At 41.4% G+C, this 10,216-nt stretch overlaps 1 long non-coding RNA gene and 1 other non-coding gene across 2 annotated transcripts; one reads left to right on the top strand and one right to left on the bottom strand.

The window, feature by feature from the left end:
- Positions 1–2,180: 2,180 nt before the first annotated feature.
- LOC145660266 (uncharacterized) lies at positions 2,181–7,623 on the bottom strand. Its single transcript, XR_014126510.1, has 6 exons — positions 7,571–7,623; positions 7,436–7,489; positions 7,151–7,349; positions 7,004–7,076; positions 5,325–5,508; positions 2,181–2,300 (listed from the first exon to the last, which is right to left on the bottom strand). It is a non-coding gene; the product is annotated as an uncharacterized LOC145660266 (long non-coding RNA).
- On the top strand, positions 6,233–6,305 carry trnav-uac (transfer RNA valine (anticodon UAC)). The gene has a single exon. It is a non-coding gene; the product is annotated as a tRNA-Val (tRNA).
- Positions 7,624–10,216: the final 2,593 nt, after the last annotated feature.

Raw genomic sequence — 10,216 nt, forward strand, 5'->3', positions numbered from 1 at the left:
AAAATCATTACAAGCACCAAGTTCTTTGGTGTCCACCTAGCAGAGAACCTCACCAGGACCCTCAATACCAGCTCTATAGCCAAGAAAGCCCAGCAGTAACTCCTACTTCTAGCTCATCCCCTGCCACTATCCTCACCATGTTCCACAATAGACAGCATCCTGAGCAGCTGCTTCACTGCCTGGTTTAGGAACTGACTCAGACCGCAAAACCCTGAGGAGAATAGTAAGAACAGCAGAAAAGGTCCTCAGGGTCTCTCTCCCCTCCATCATGGACATTTACAACACACGCTGCTTTCGCAAAGTTACCAGCCTTAGACATGAGCCCACACTCCACTCACAAAAACTCTTCTCTATCTTACTGTCTCTGAAGAGGTACAAAACATGTCTGTTTTCAGTCATACTGCACAACAGTTTCTTCCCCCATGCCATCAGATTCCTCAACTCCCAGAGACTTACAACAAAAATTGTATTCCATTTAACAATACTGTGTTCTTAAATGAATGTACTGTTACCTCAGTGACTGCTGTATGCTATAAGCGTATTTGTTTATATGTCACAGTATGGTGCACTGGTTGGAGTTGCCTATATGTTAATATTTGTGCTGTATTTCATATTTATTGTTTACACATGTTCTCCTTTTGTGTTGCATCATGGTACTGTAGGCGCATTATTTAATTACCTGTTTATAGCTAGAAAGTGTCACGGTTGGTCAGCTAGTTAGCAGGGGAGACACACCCACCCCTGCTAAGGACTACACATCGCACCTGCCCCGTTCACAATCCCCTGATTACTAATTATTTTCACCCATTCCACATTCACTCCCTGCTCTATTTTAACCCTCAGATCTGAGGAAACGGAGCTGCACATTAGCGGTCCTACTACGTTGAGTCGAACCATGCATGATCAATTGTCTAGAGGAAGACTAGCTCCTCTGTATTTGTATTTGAGGTTCCGTGCTTCCATCATGGACAACCTATGGAGAATAAAGATTACCTCGCTGCTGACCCGCCTCTCGCTTCCATTCACCCGCCGCCGTCACAGAAAGACAATAAAAAGCCTCTTGACCACTGTTTTGACCTCTGTTTACCAGACTCTAGATCCTAAGTTATGGGCCACCCATTGTATTTCTTCTGTAACCAGGCCACATATGTGGTTTTTATCCCCTTCTGAAGATGTCAATTTGCTGACTTCAAGTTGGCTTTATATTGGTTTCAAGCCTCTGTTTCCAGGGGGCATAGTGGAAGTGGCCTGTTGCTTGCATTCTGTATGCTAGGATCTTGAGCTTAACTACTACAGTGGTATATACCAGTTTGTTGGTTTCAGTTATACAGGTTGTTGGTATTGTGCTTATTGCTGCATTTACATTTGTGAGCATACTGTCTGATGGTAGCTTACCACGAAGTTAGGTGAGCCTCAAGCAGTGGATGACAGTAGTTACCTTAGTCATGACCATCATCTGCATGGCCACAGCTGGACCACACAATGTCCACATTACAGTTTGGCTCTGGTGGATTCCTGATGTAGTCTGACCTTTCTTTCTCAGATGCAATATGTGTTCGGTCTGGGCAGTGATACTGACCCTTTATTTCATCCATCCTTATAGCATTATTATACTTTACATATATAACATAGAATCTAATATTATTTATCTTTTATATACAGTGAATGGAAAGATTGTGGGGTGGGGCCTGGTGGGTGGGGTCTGCCATAAATGCTATTGAGCTCTTTCATTCTAAATAGTTTTGAAGGGCACAGATCTGCAAACTCCATCACAGTTTTGGCATATGAAAATTACATGGAACGTAAAAAAAAAATTATATTGTAAATCTGTCTAGTTTTATCTCTCTTACCAAATTTATTTCACTGTTTATATTATACACTGTTTATATTGAACAGATTTTATGTTCTATGATTTTATTATCCAGTGTTTTATTGTTGTTTGAACTGTTTTTTTTTTATCTTGATTGTGTGTACTCTTATTTTGTGCTATAATTTTAAAAAGTTGTATACAACTAAAGTTTACTATTATTATTATTATATTAGTACCACCAAATGGTTTAGTTTAATGGCTTTATTGAAGCTTCATGTTTTAAACCATGCCACATGATCATAATAATGATCTGAGTGTAGTCCTCTTCCTCCTCTTCATCACAGTGTCTGTGTCTCTTCCGTGATGCAGTGATGGGCGCAGTGACGTGTTCACCGTTGCCACACTCACAGCAAGCATGAGATGGAGCTTTCAGCTGGGGGGGGACGGTGAGTCTTGCAGCTGGCTGGAACAACCGTCTGTCCATCCTCATCTAAAATGGATGAAAGCAGAGAATGTTTGCACAGCGTTCATTTTAATTTAGTCAAAGAAATAACCTGCTAAACCTGCCTGTGTGGTGTTCACATTACTCTAATGCAGCATATTTACCATATGCCTTGTTTGTATGTTATATCGAACAGCAAAAACACAGGGCCTGCTATTCTCTTCAATTAATTCTCGAGTCTGCATCTTTATTTTTCTATTTAAAATGTACTTAATAATACATCTGGATTTTGGGAAATAAGGAACCACATGAGTGTAATGGTTGGGAGGCTGAGGGTGAACACATATACAAAGTAACAATGCCTCGGATGTGAGAGTGAACTGGAACAATGACTAGGCAAACCCTAATGAGAATGAGTAAACGAACAGACAGGATTAACAAATGAATAAGAAGTTTAATATAAAAAAATGAACAAGAAAAACAACACAGAATAGAATGAGGGAAAGAATCAGAAGACTAAGCAGGCTAACAGGGCGAGGCTGATAACAAGGCAACTAAGGAAACTTAACACTAAGGAACGGCTAACAGGAGAACAACGATGAAGCACAGAACCAGGTTACTTATGCTAGACGAGACTGTAAACCATGGACAGGCACAGGAATTGGGACAGACAGGGAAAAGGAGTGGGACTGGCAACATGGCTAGAACAGGAGGCGAGCACAGAGACAGGAGAGGAGAAATACTGGGATAGCTGCGGGAACAGGGACAGGCACAGAAGCAAAGGCAGACGTAATTATGTTAAACAAAACTGAGACAGGCACAGCAACAAAATAAACAACAGGCATGAGTGCAGCTACTGGAACAGGTAAAGGAACACCGATGCCACAAGGCAGGGTAACAGGTTTTTACCAAGTTCACACAAACAGGTATAGATACATTATGTAGATGCAGTTACAGAAGTGTCGTAGGGCGTGGGCACCAGTGGAGCATGAGCTGAGCGTTCACGAGCACGTCTGACGTGTCCTGAGCGTCCACCTGCATGTCCGATGTGGGTGCCGAGTCATGGTTGCGTTCAGCGATGGCAGGCTCAGGAGGTCTGGAGGTGCGGCTGCACTCAGCGATGGAAGGCGTGGGAGGTTTGCAGGCGTGGCACTGGGAGGAGCGTAGGCAGGCAGGCCAGAGAGAAAAAGGCTGGGGAGGCAGGCAGGCACGGAGGGAGGGAGGCTGGGGAGAGAAGGAGGCAGTGAGGCAGGTAGGCAGCCAGGGTGGGAGGGAGGGAGGCTGGGGATACATGAGGCCAGACAAGCAGCATGTGACCCATACTCCAGGGGAGGCTGGGAATACATGTGGCCACATGATTAGAATTGAGACCCAGACACCGAGGGGAGGCTGGGGCTACCCATGGCCGGTAGATCTGAATGGAGACCCAGACTCCTGGGGGAGGTTTGGAATACATTCTGTTCATCTGGCCACATGTAACCCCAGACTCCCTCCCTCCCTTCCTGCCTCCCTCCTTTCCTCCCCAGTGTACCCAGTGTTCTTGCTCTCTCCCTGCCTGCTTGCCTCCCCACCCTCCCTGCCTCCCTCCATCCAAGCCTGCTTGCCTGACTCCCCAGCCTCACTCCAGCCTCTCTGCCCACCCAGCTTGCCTGCCTGCCTACCTGCTTACCTCCAAAGCCTCCCTCCCTTCCTGCCTTCCCCACCTGCCTCCCCAGTGCCTCTCTCTCCCTCCCTGCCTGCCTGCCTCCCCAGCCTCTCTGCTTACCCTCCTGCCCACGCACTTGCCTGCCTGCCCAGCTTATGTGCCAGTCTGCCTCCCTCCCTGTTTGCCTGTCTCCCTCACTCCTCAGCCTCCTCCCTCCCTCCATCTCTCCCTGCTTGTCTGCCAGCCTGCTTGTCTTCCCAGACTCCCTCCCTCCCTCCCTCCCTGCCTCCCCAGCCTACCACCCTCCCTGCCTGCCTGCCTGTGCACCCTCCCTCCCTCCCTGCCTCCCTGCCTCCCCAGCCTCTCTGCTTACCCTGCCACCTGCCCACCTGCCTGCCCAGTTTACTTGCCTGTCTGCCTCCCTGCCTGCCTGTCTGGCACAGTGATGCATTCACCCCTGCTATGCTCACTCTCCATCACTGTGCAGCAAGCATGAGATGGAGCTTTCAGCTGGGGGCTGATGTTGAGTCTTCCAGCTGGCTGGAGCAACAGTCTGTCCATCCTCATCTAATATGCATGAAAGTAGAGGAGGTTTGTACAGTGTTCATTTTCATTTAATCAAAGAAATAACCTGCTAAGCCTGGCAGCATAGTGTTAACTTTATTCTAATGCAGCATATTTATCTGGGGGATGGGACATCCTGCTCGACTGGGAAGCAGCAGCACATGGTATTTCTGGAATGTTGGACCAAGTTGCATCGAAAGATGTTTCGACATACGTCTTGTGATTCCACTCTTACTTGAAATGGTCATATTCCAGACAATCCATGCACCTCTGTTATCTTTTTTTCATGAAAAAAAGCCACGCCTTTCCTCCATGACACCTTCTTGCATGTTTGTAAGAGATTGAAATCATGACACTCAATGTTAGTTTTGCACAATGCCTAATTCAGAAAAATGCACAAGCAATGCTAAAAAGAAGTCTTCATCTCGGAGTCGTATAATTCTGATGGATCGGGCAATTTGGAACTGGTTCCTGATTCCCATCACTTTGCTTCATGAATGAAAAAGCTGATTGTGTGTTGAGGAAAACAGATGTTTTTATAAGTGGCTGTGAATGGATTTGCTTTTGCTATTAAAGTGTGTTATTCCTACTACCATATCTTCTCAGATTCACTATTCATTCGAGTTCTCTTAAGTTTATAGTCTGCTATAGACTGCTACCTGCATATCTAACACAAAAATTAGTGCTTCCCATTGCAGAGCCAAGATTATTCTGACATGTTAAGTCATTAAAATGACTTCATTCTGGTTACCATGATATTAAGAATGGAATGCTTTGAGAATACCAACTCCAGACAGATAAACAGAAAACCTATAGATGATGCATAAAATGAATGCTGGATGAAAATAGATACATTTACTCACATCTGCAGGAGAACCTGCCATGTCTCTCTCCTCCTTCAGTGTCTGCTGCTCCTCCCTCATCTTCCTCAGCCTCTCTCCCATCATCTCCTCATCTGCCGCCTTGTGGTGTCCATGTGGAAAGGGGTGACACTGTGATGTGGGGGAATGGTGCCAATGTCTATGTCGTTGGTTATAAGGATGGATTCTGTTTCAGCGAAAATCCATGTTAGTTTAAAACCTGCGTAACATGGTACACCACAAAGTTAGTTTTCAGCTCATGAGGCACAGCATTGGAAATACCCGAGACAACTGCCAGATGCAATTTACCCTGTCCCCATCAATTTCTGAACTGCGTTACATTGTCCCCACTACTTCTTCAAAGTGTATTAAGAAAATATTAGTATTTTCTTCACAAGCTTCATTTTGCTCCATTTGATAAATATAATTTGATTAATTGTTGTTTTGATCTATAAATCTAATCATATTATGTTCTTAATGACAATCAGAACACATTCTTGCTGATATGTTGTTGAGACGATGGTGAAATAAACGCAGTACAACTGACGTTTCTTGAAATGAAATCAAAATCAATAGAAAACAACTGTACTTCAAATATATATTAAACCATAATGTGAGTTTTGAGAAGCAGGCAAGATGGGAGTCGCATGCAGCTAGAAATGTATGGCTTTACTGAGCAGAGTAAACACTGCAGGCCACAGCCTACAGTGATCACGTAAAGCTCATCATATTATTCCTAGAGAGTAACATTCTGTCCCTCAAAGGCAATGAAACAAGAAAACGTTGGTTGGTGGGATTGAATTTTGCATCCTAATGGGGAGAAGACAATTCAAGCCAGTTTTTAAACTATGCCTTTCAGGCACCAAAAGGGAGGAAATGCTGGATGGATCCAGAAGTCCCCTTGCTGTATGGTTTCTGTAGTGTAGTGGTTATCATGTCTGCTTTACATGCAGAAAGTGCCTGGTTCAATACCAGGCTGAAACGCTTTTCTTGGTAAATGTCTAACTGCTGTCCTTACAGTTGAATGGAGGGCTGTTCTTCACAGAGCAAAGTCAGGCTCCTTAACTAATCGCCAAACTGATGAATTAAAACTCGTAGCATAATGTCTATGCAAATTCAAGTCTTTCAAACATTAGTACAGGAAGTATTAACTTTAGTGAGTGTGTCCTTATTTTGTTTCCTAAAAAGGTTTATGCTAATTAGCTCAATTTTAAAAGTTACTTTCATCAAGTCTATGGCAAAGAAAAAATCCTTGCAAGGCAATGTCAAGCATACAGAATTTGTGCAATAGGTTATGCTCTAAATGCCAATGAGAGAACTACAGAGATAAAGTAAAACTCTTCATATTATGCCCAGTTAGCAACAGTCTGTTTCTCGAAGGGTAAGAAACAAGAGAACTTTGGTGGGGTTGTCTGAATTTTGCATCCTAATGCTTGAGAAGCCATACTGCTTAGCCAGATTTAAAACTATGATTTTCAAGCCCCAAAAATGAGCAAATGCTGGAAAGCAGCATTTTTTTCTGCAACTTTGAATCAGATATTTCTGAAAAATTAGAATTGTAAACCATTTAAATTTTAAGTACATCTGCTCGTAAAACGCATTTTAGGCCATCCAACATACCCACGAAATTTGCATAAAATGGCAGCTATTTGTGAACAGAGAGAGTAATGGTATTTACTAACCGTCAAAATGATTTATTGCTTGATTTGATTGGTTGATTTGACAGCTGTCAATCATCCTCGTCATCCGAGTCATCTTAGAAAAGAAAGTTGATCCAATTATTCTAGTATAAATGTGATTAATAAACATGCTTTTAAAAATATACTTACGTGGAGATTGTGGCCTACAGGTTAGTGTGGTTGAACAGCGTGAATAGGCCTAGAATTATTTAGACGTATGTTATAAGCCACAGTGACCTCTGTATACGTTTCTGTAGACGTTGCCGGTTGTAAGAGGTGAAATATTTGTGAGCTCCGCCAGAGGGCTCGATGAATAGTGGATGACAGTAGAGGGATTCACCCCCTCTGCCTGTGTGACAAATTAACGCACTGCATAAACTTTTAGACATAAAGCGATCTTTTAACATATGGTAGACGCACTCTAGAAAAGATTACCTTGTAACAACTCATTCAATATATGAACTGTTTCATCAGCTTGTGTCCTTATATCTGCAAATAAAAGTAACAAAAATGTAAACAAAACAAATACATACAATTAAAATTTATAAAAGTTCACAAATAAGAAATTACCTTGGGCGGCATTTCTCTCCACAGAGTCAAGGAAGTCGTGAACGTCGGAAACTATGGAAATACATAGAACAGAATTATAGACCATGAGTAGAAAAGATCACCATAATGATATCCTTTATACCAAAACCGCATTTATGTCAGGTCATGTACTGGTTAATTTAAGTAAATAGATTCACCCACTTCGAAGCTAAAGTTTTTCTATTTAGCTAGCCCTGAGAATAAGAATAGCCGTCGATCAAAAGAGTTTTAGTCGATCAAAATGTTTCACGTACTCTATGGCATAGCGGTCATATTACATATTGACCATTAATCATCAGAATAAAGACATTGACAATATCCTTTCCTAGATAGCTCGCAAAAGAATACTTACGATAGCTTGTAGATAATACGCATTGATTGTTAAAATGTATGTTTTATCTAGACCTGAAATTAATTACGACGCTAAGCCCCACTGAGTTAAATCATACAACGCACGATAAAGTATTTCATCCATTAGCTAAATAAATAGCTAAATACACGTCAGCCTTTTTGGTAACTTATACTAATATAAGGTATAGCATGAATTAGTTAAGCATTACTGAATTGCTTACCTGTTGTGAACTAAATGAGTGAAATACCGAAAACACGGCTTTAAGAAAAAGTCGGTGGGGATAGAAATGGTTTTCGGATAGAAGTTGTAAATTACGTCCCTCCCCCAACACCTCTCTCAGTTGTGGAATGCACTGAAAGTGGTAGGAGTACAACTTGTGATAACGGACAAAAACCTTGTGTGATAAAACTTATAGAGTAACCACAATGGTTAGAGATCAGACAAAAAATAAATAAATTAAAACTTTGTGATGTTTTCTGAAAAGTTTGCTTATTGCCTTGTTTGAATACATCTGGCAAATAAGAAGTGAAGAGGTGTCGTGGGAGAGTTGTGTGTGTGTGTGTGTGTGTGTGTGTGTGTGTGTGTGTGTGTGTGTGTGTGTGTGTGTGTGTGTGTGTGTGTGTGTGTGTGTGTGTGTGAGAGAGAGAGAGAGAGAGAGAGAGAGAGAGAGAGAGTCAATGACCTCTGACTGCAGAGTGTGTGTCAGAGAGGACACTGAACAGATAGAGAAAGTGGAGACAAACTGGTGTAGTATGAGACTAAAAATTTTTATTTTCTTTAATCACATTATTTCACTATTAAAGAATTATTTCAATGATTCCTACTCAAACATCTGGGGTACAACTAAATTTAAATGAGCGGGTACGAGGGTCTGGTTTTGTGGGAGGAGTTGCACGCTGCACGGGATTGGTCAGACCGGGTGGTTGGGTAGAAAGAAAAGGCGGCAAAATTGAGGAGTCAAATGAGGAGTGTATTTCTGACCCTGGGAGGAGGTTTTTTTCACCTTATATCATATTTTGTCAGAAAGTTTTTCCTGCATGTTGGGGGGCGTGGGGGAGGGGGGGCGCGGAGGTGTAACCTCTAGAGAATCAACCAATGGGAGGGAGTGGGAGGGGTGAATTAGTTGGTGAGTGAGAGAGACACACACACACACACACACACACACACCCGAGACCCATACGCAAGTTTGAGTATGACTACATGACCGGCAGCAGAGCGGAGCGGACATTAAAGACTGGGTGGTACGTATTCGTTTAAGACTCGGAAGTTTTATTTACTTTAATCACTGGAATATTTCACAATTACATTTTTTTTTAAGTCAATAAAACTATTTTGAGGATCCCTCATTGTGTTTTAATTTATTTTCATATAATATTGTCACATCATAAATCATATAATAATAATAATAATAATAATAATAATAATAATAATAATTATATATATATATATATATATATATATATATATATATATATATATATATATATATATATATATATATATATATATATATATATATATATATATATATATGGAGGGTCAAAACAAATCAAGCAATAAATCATTTTTTTGACAGTTTGTAAATTCCATTACTCTCTCTTAGGCTTTCTAGGTTTATATGGAGGCTCTGCAAGAATAGCAAAGTCTGATCAGTTATAAGTAATGAGGGTTCAGGGCTGTTATGTATTTTGTACATTTAGCTTTAGATTTTATACTACAGAACTGATGGATTTACAATTTGTACAAGCAGAAATGTTCAGTTTCCTGTGTGTCAGTTTGCTGTGTGTCAGTGGTGGTAATACAACAGCTTAGTCTGAGGCTACAGGGCTCTGTAGGTGCAGTGTTTCCTTTCTGAAGCAAGCAAATTGCCTTTTCTTTTAAATACAAATCAATCATTTTCTGTGAGAGAATCAAATAATTGCAGATACAAAGAGGTGGGACTTAATACTGTGAATCATACACTACATGTCCAAAAAAAAAAAGGTCACCACCTGGATTTAACTAAGCAAATAGTTAAGAGCCTCCCATTGGATAATTACTGCATAAGTGATTATGTTTCAGATGGAAACAAGTTATTTAACCCTAACTGATGCAGTGAGTACCTTCTCAGTTGTTAAACAACCATATCGAAAGACACATTCTGTCGTCGTGGAAAAGATGTTAATCTGTTTCAGAAGTGTCAAATTATTGGCATACATCAAGCAGAGAAAAGATCTAAGGAGATGCTGAAACTACTAGAATCAGGTTAAGAACTGGCCAATGCCTTATTAAAAAGT

This window comes from Electrophorus electricus, chromosome 2 (genome assembly GCF_041902795.1).
Source record: "Electrophorus electricus isolate QZ-2024a chromosome 2, ASM4190279v1, whole genome shotgun sequence".
Classification (NCBI taxonomy): domain Eukaryota; kingdom Metazoa; phylum Chordata; class Actinopteri; order Gymnotiformes; family Gymnotidae; genus Electrophorus; species Electrophorus electricus.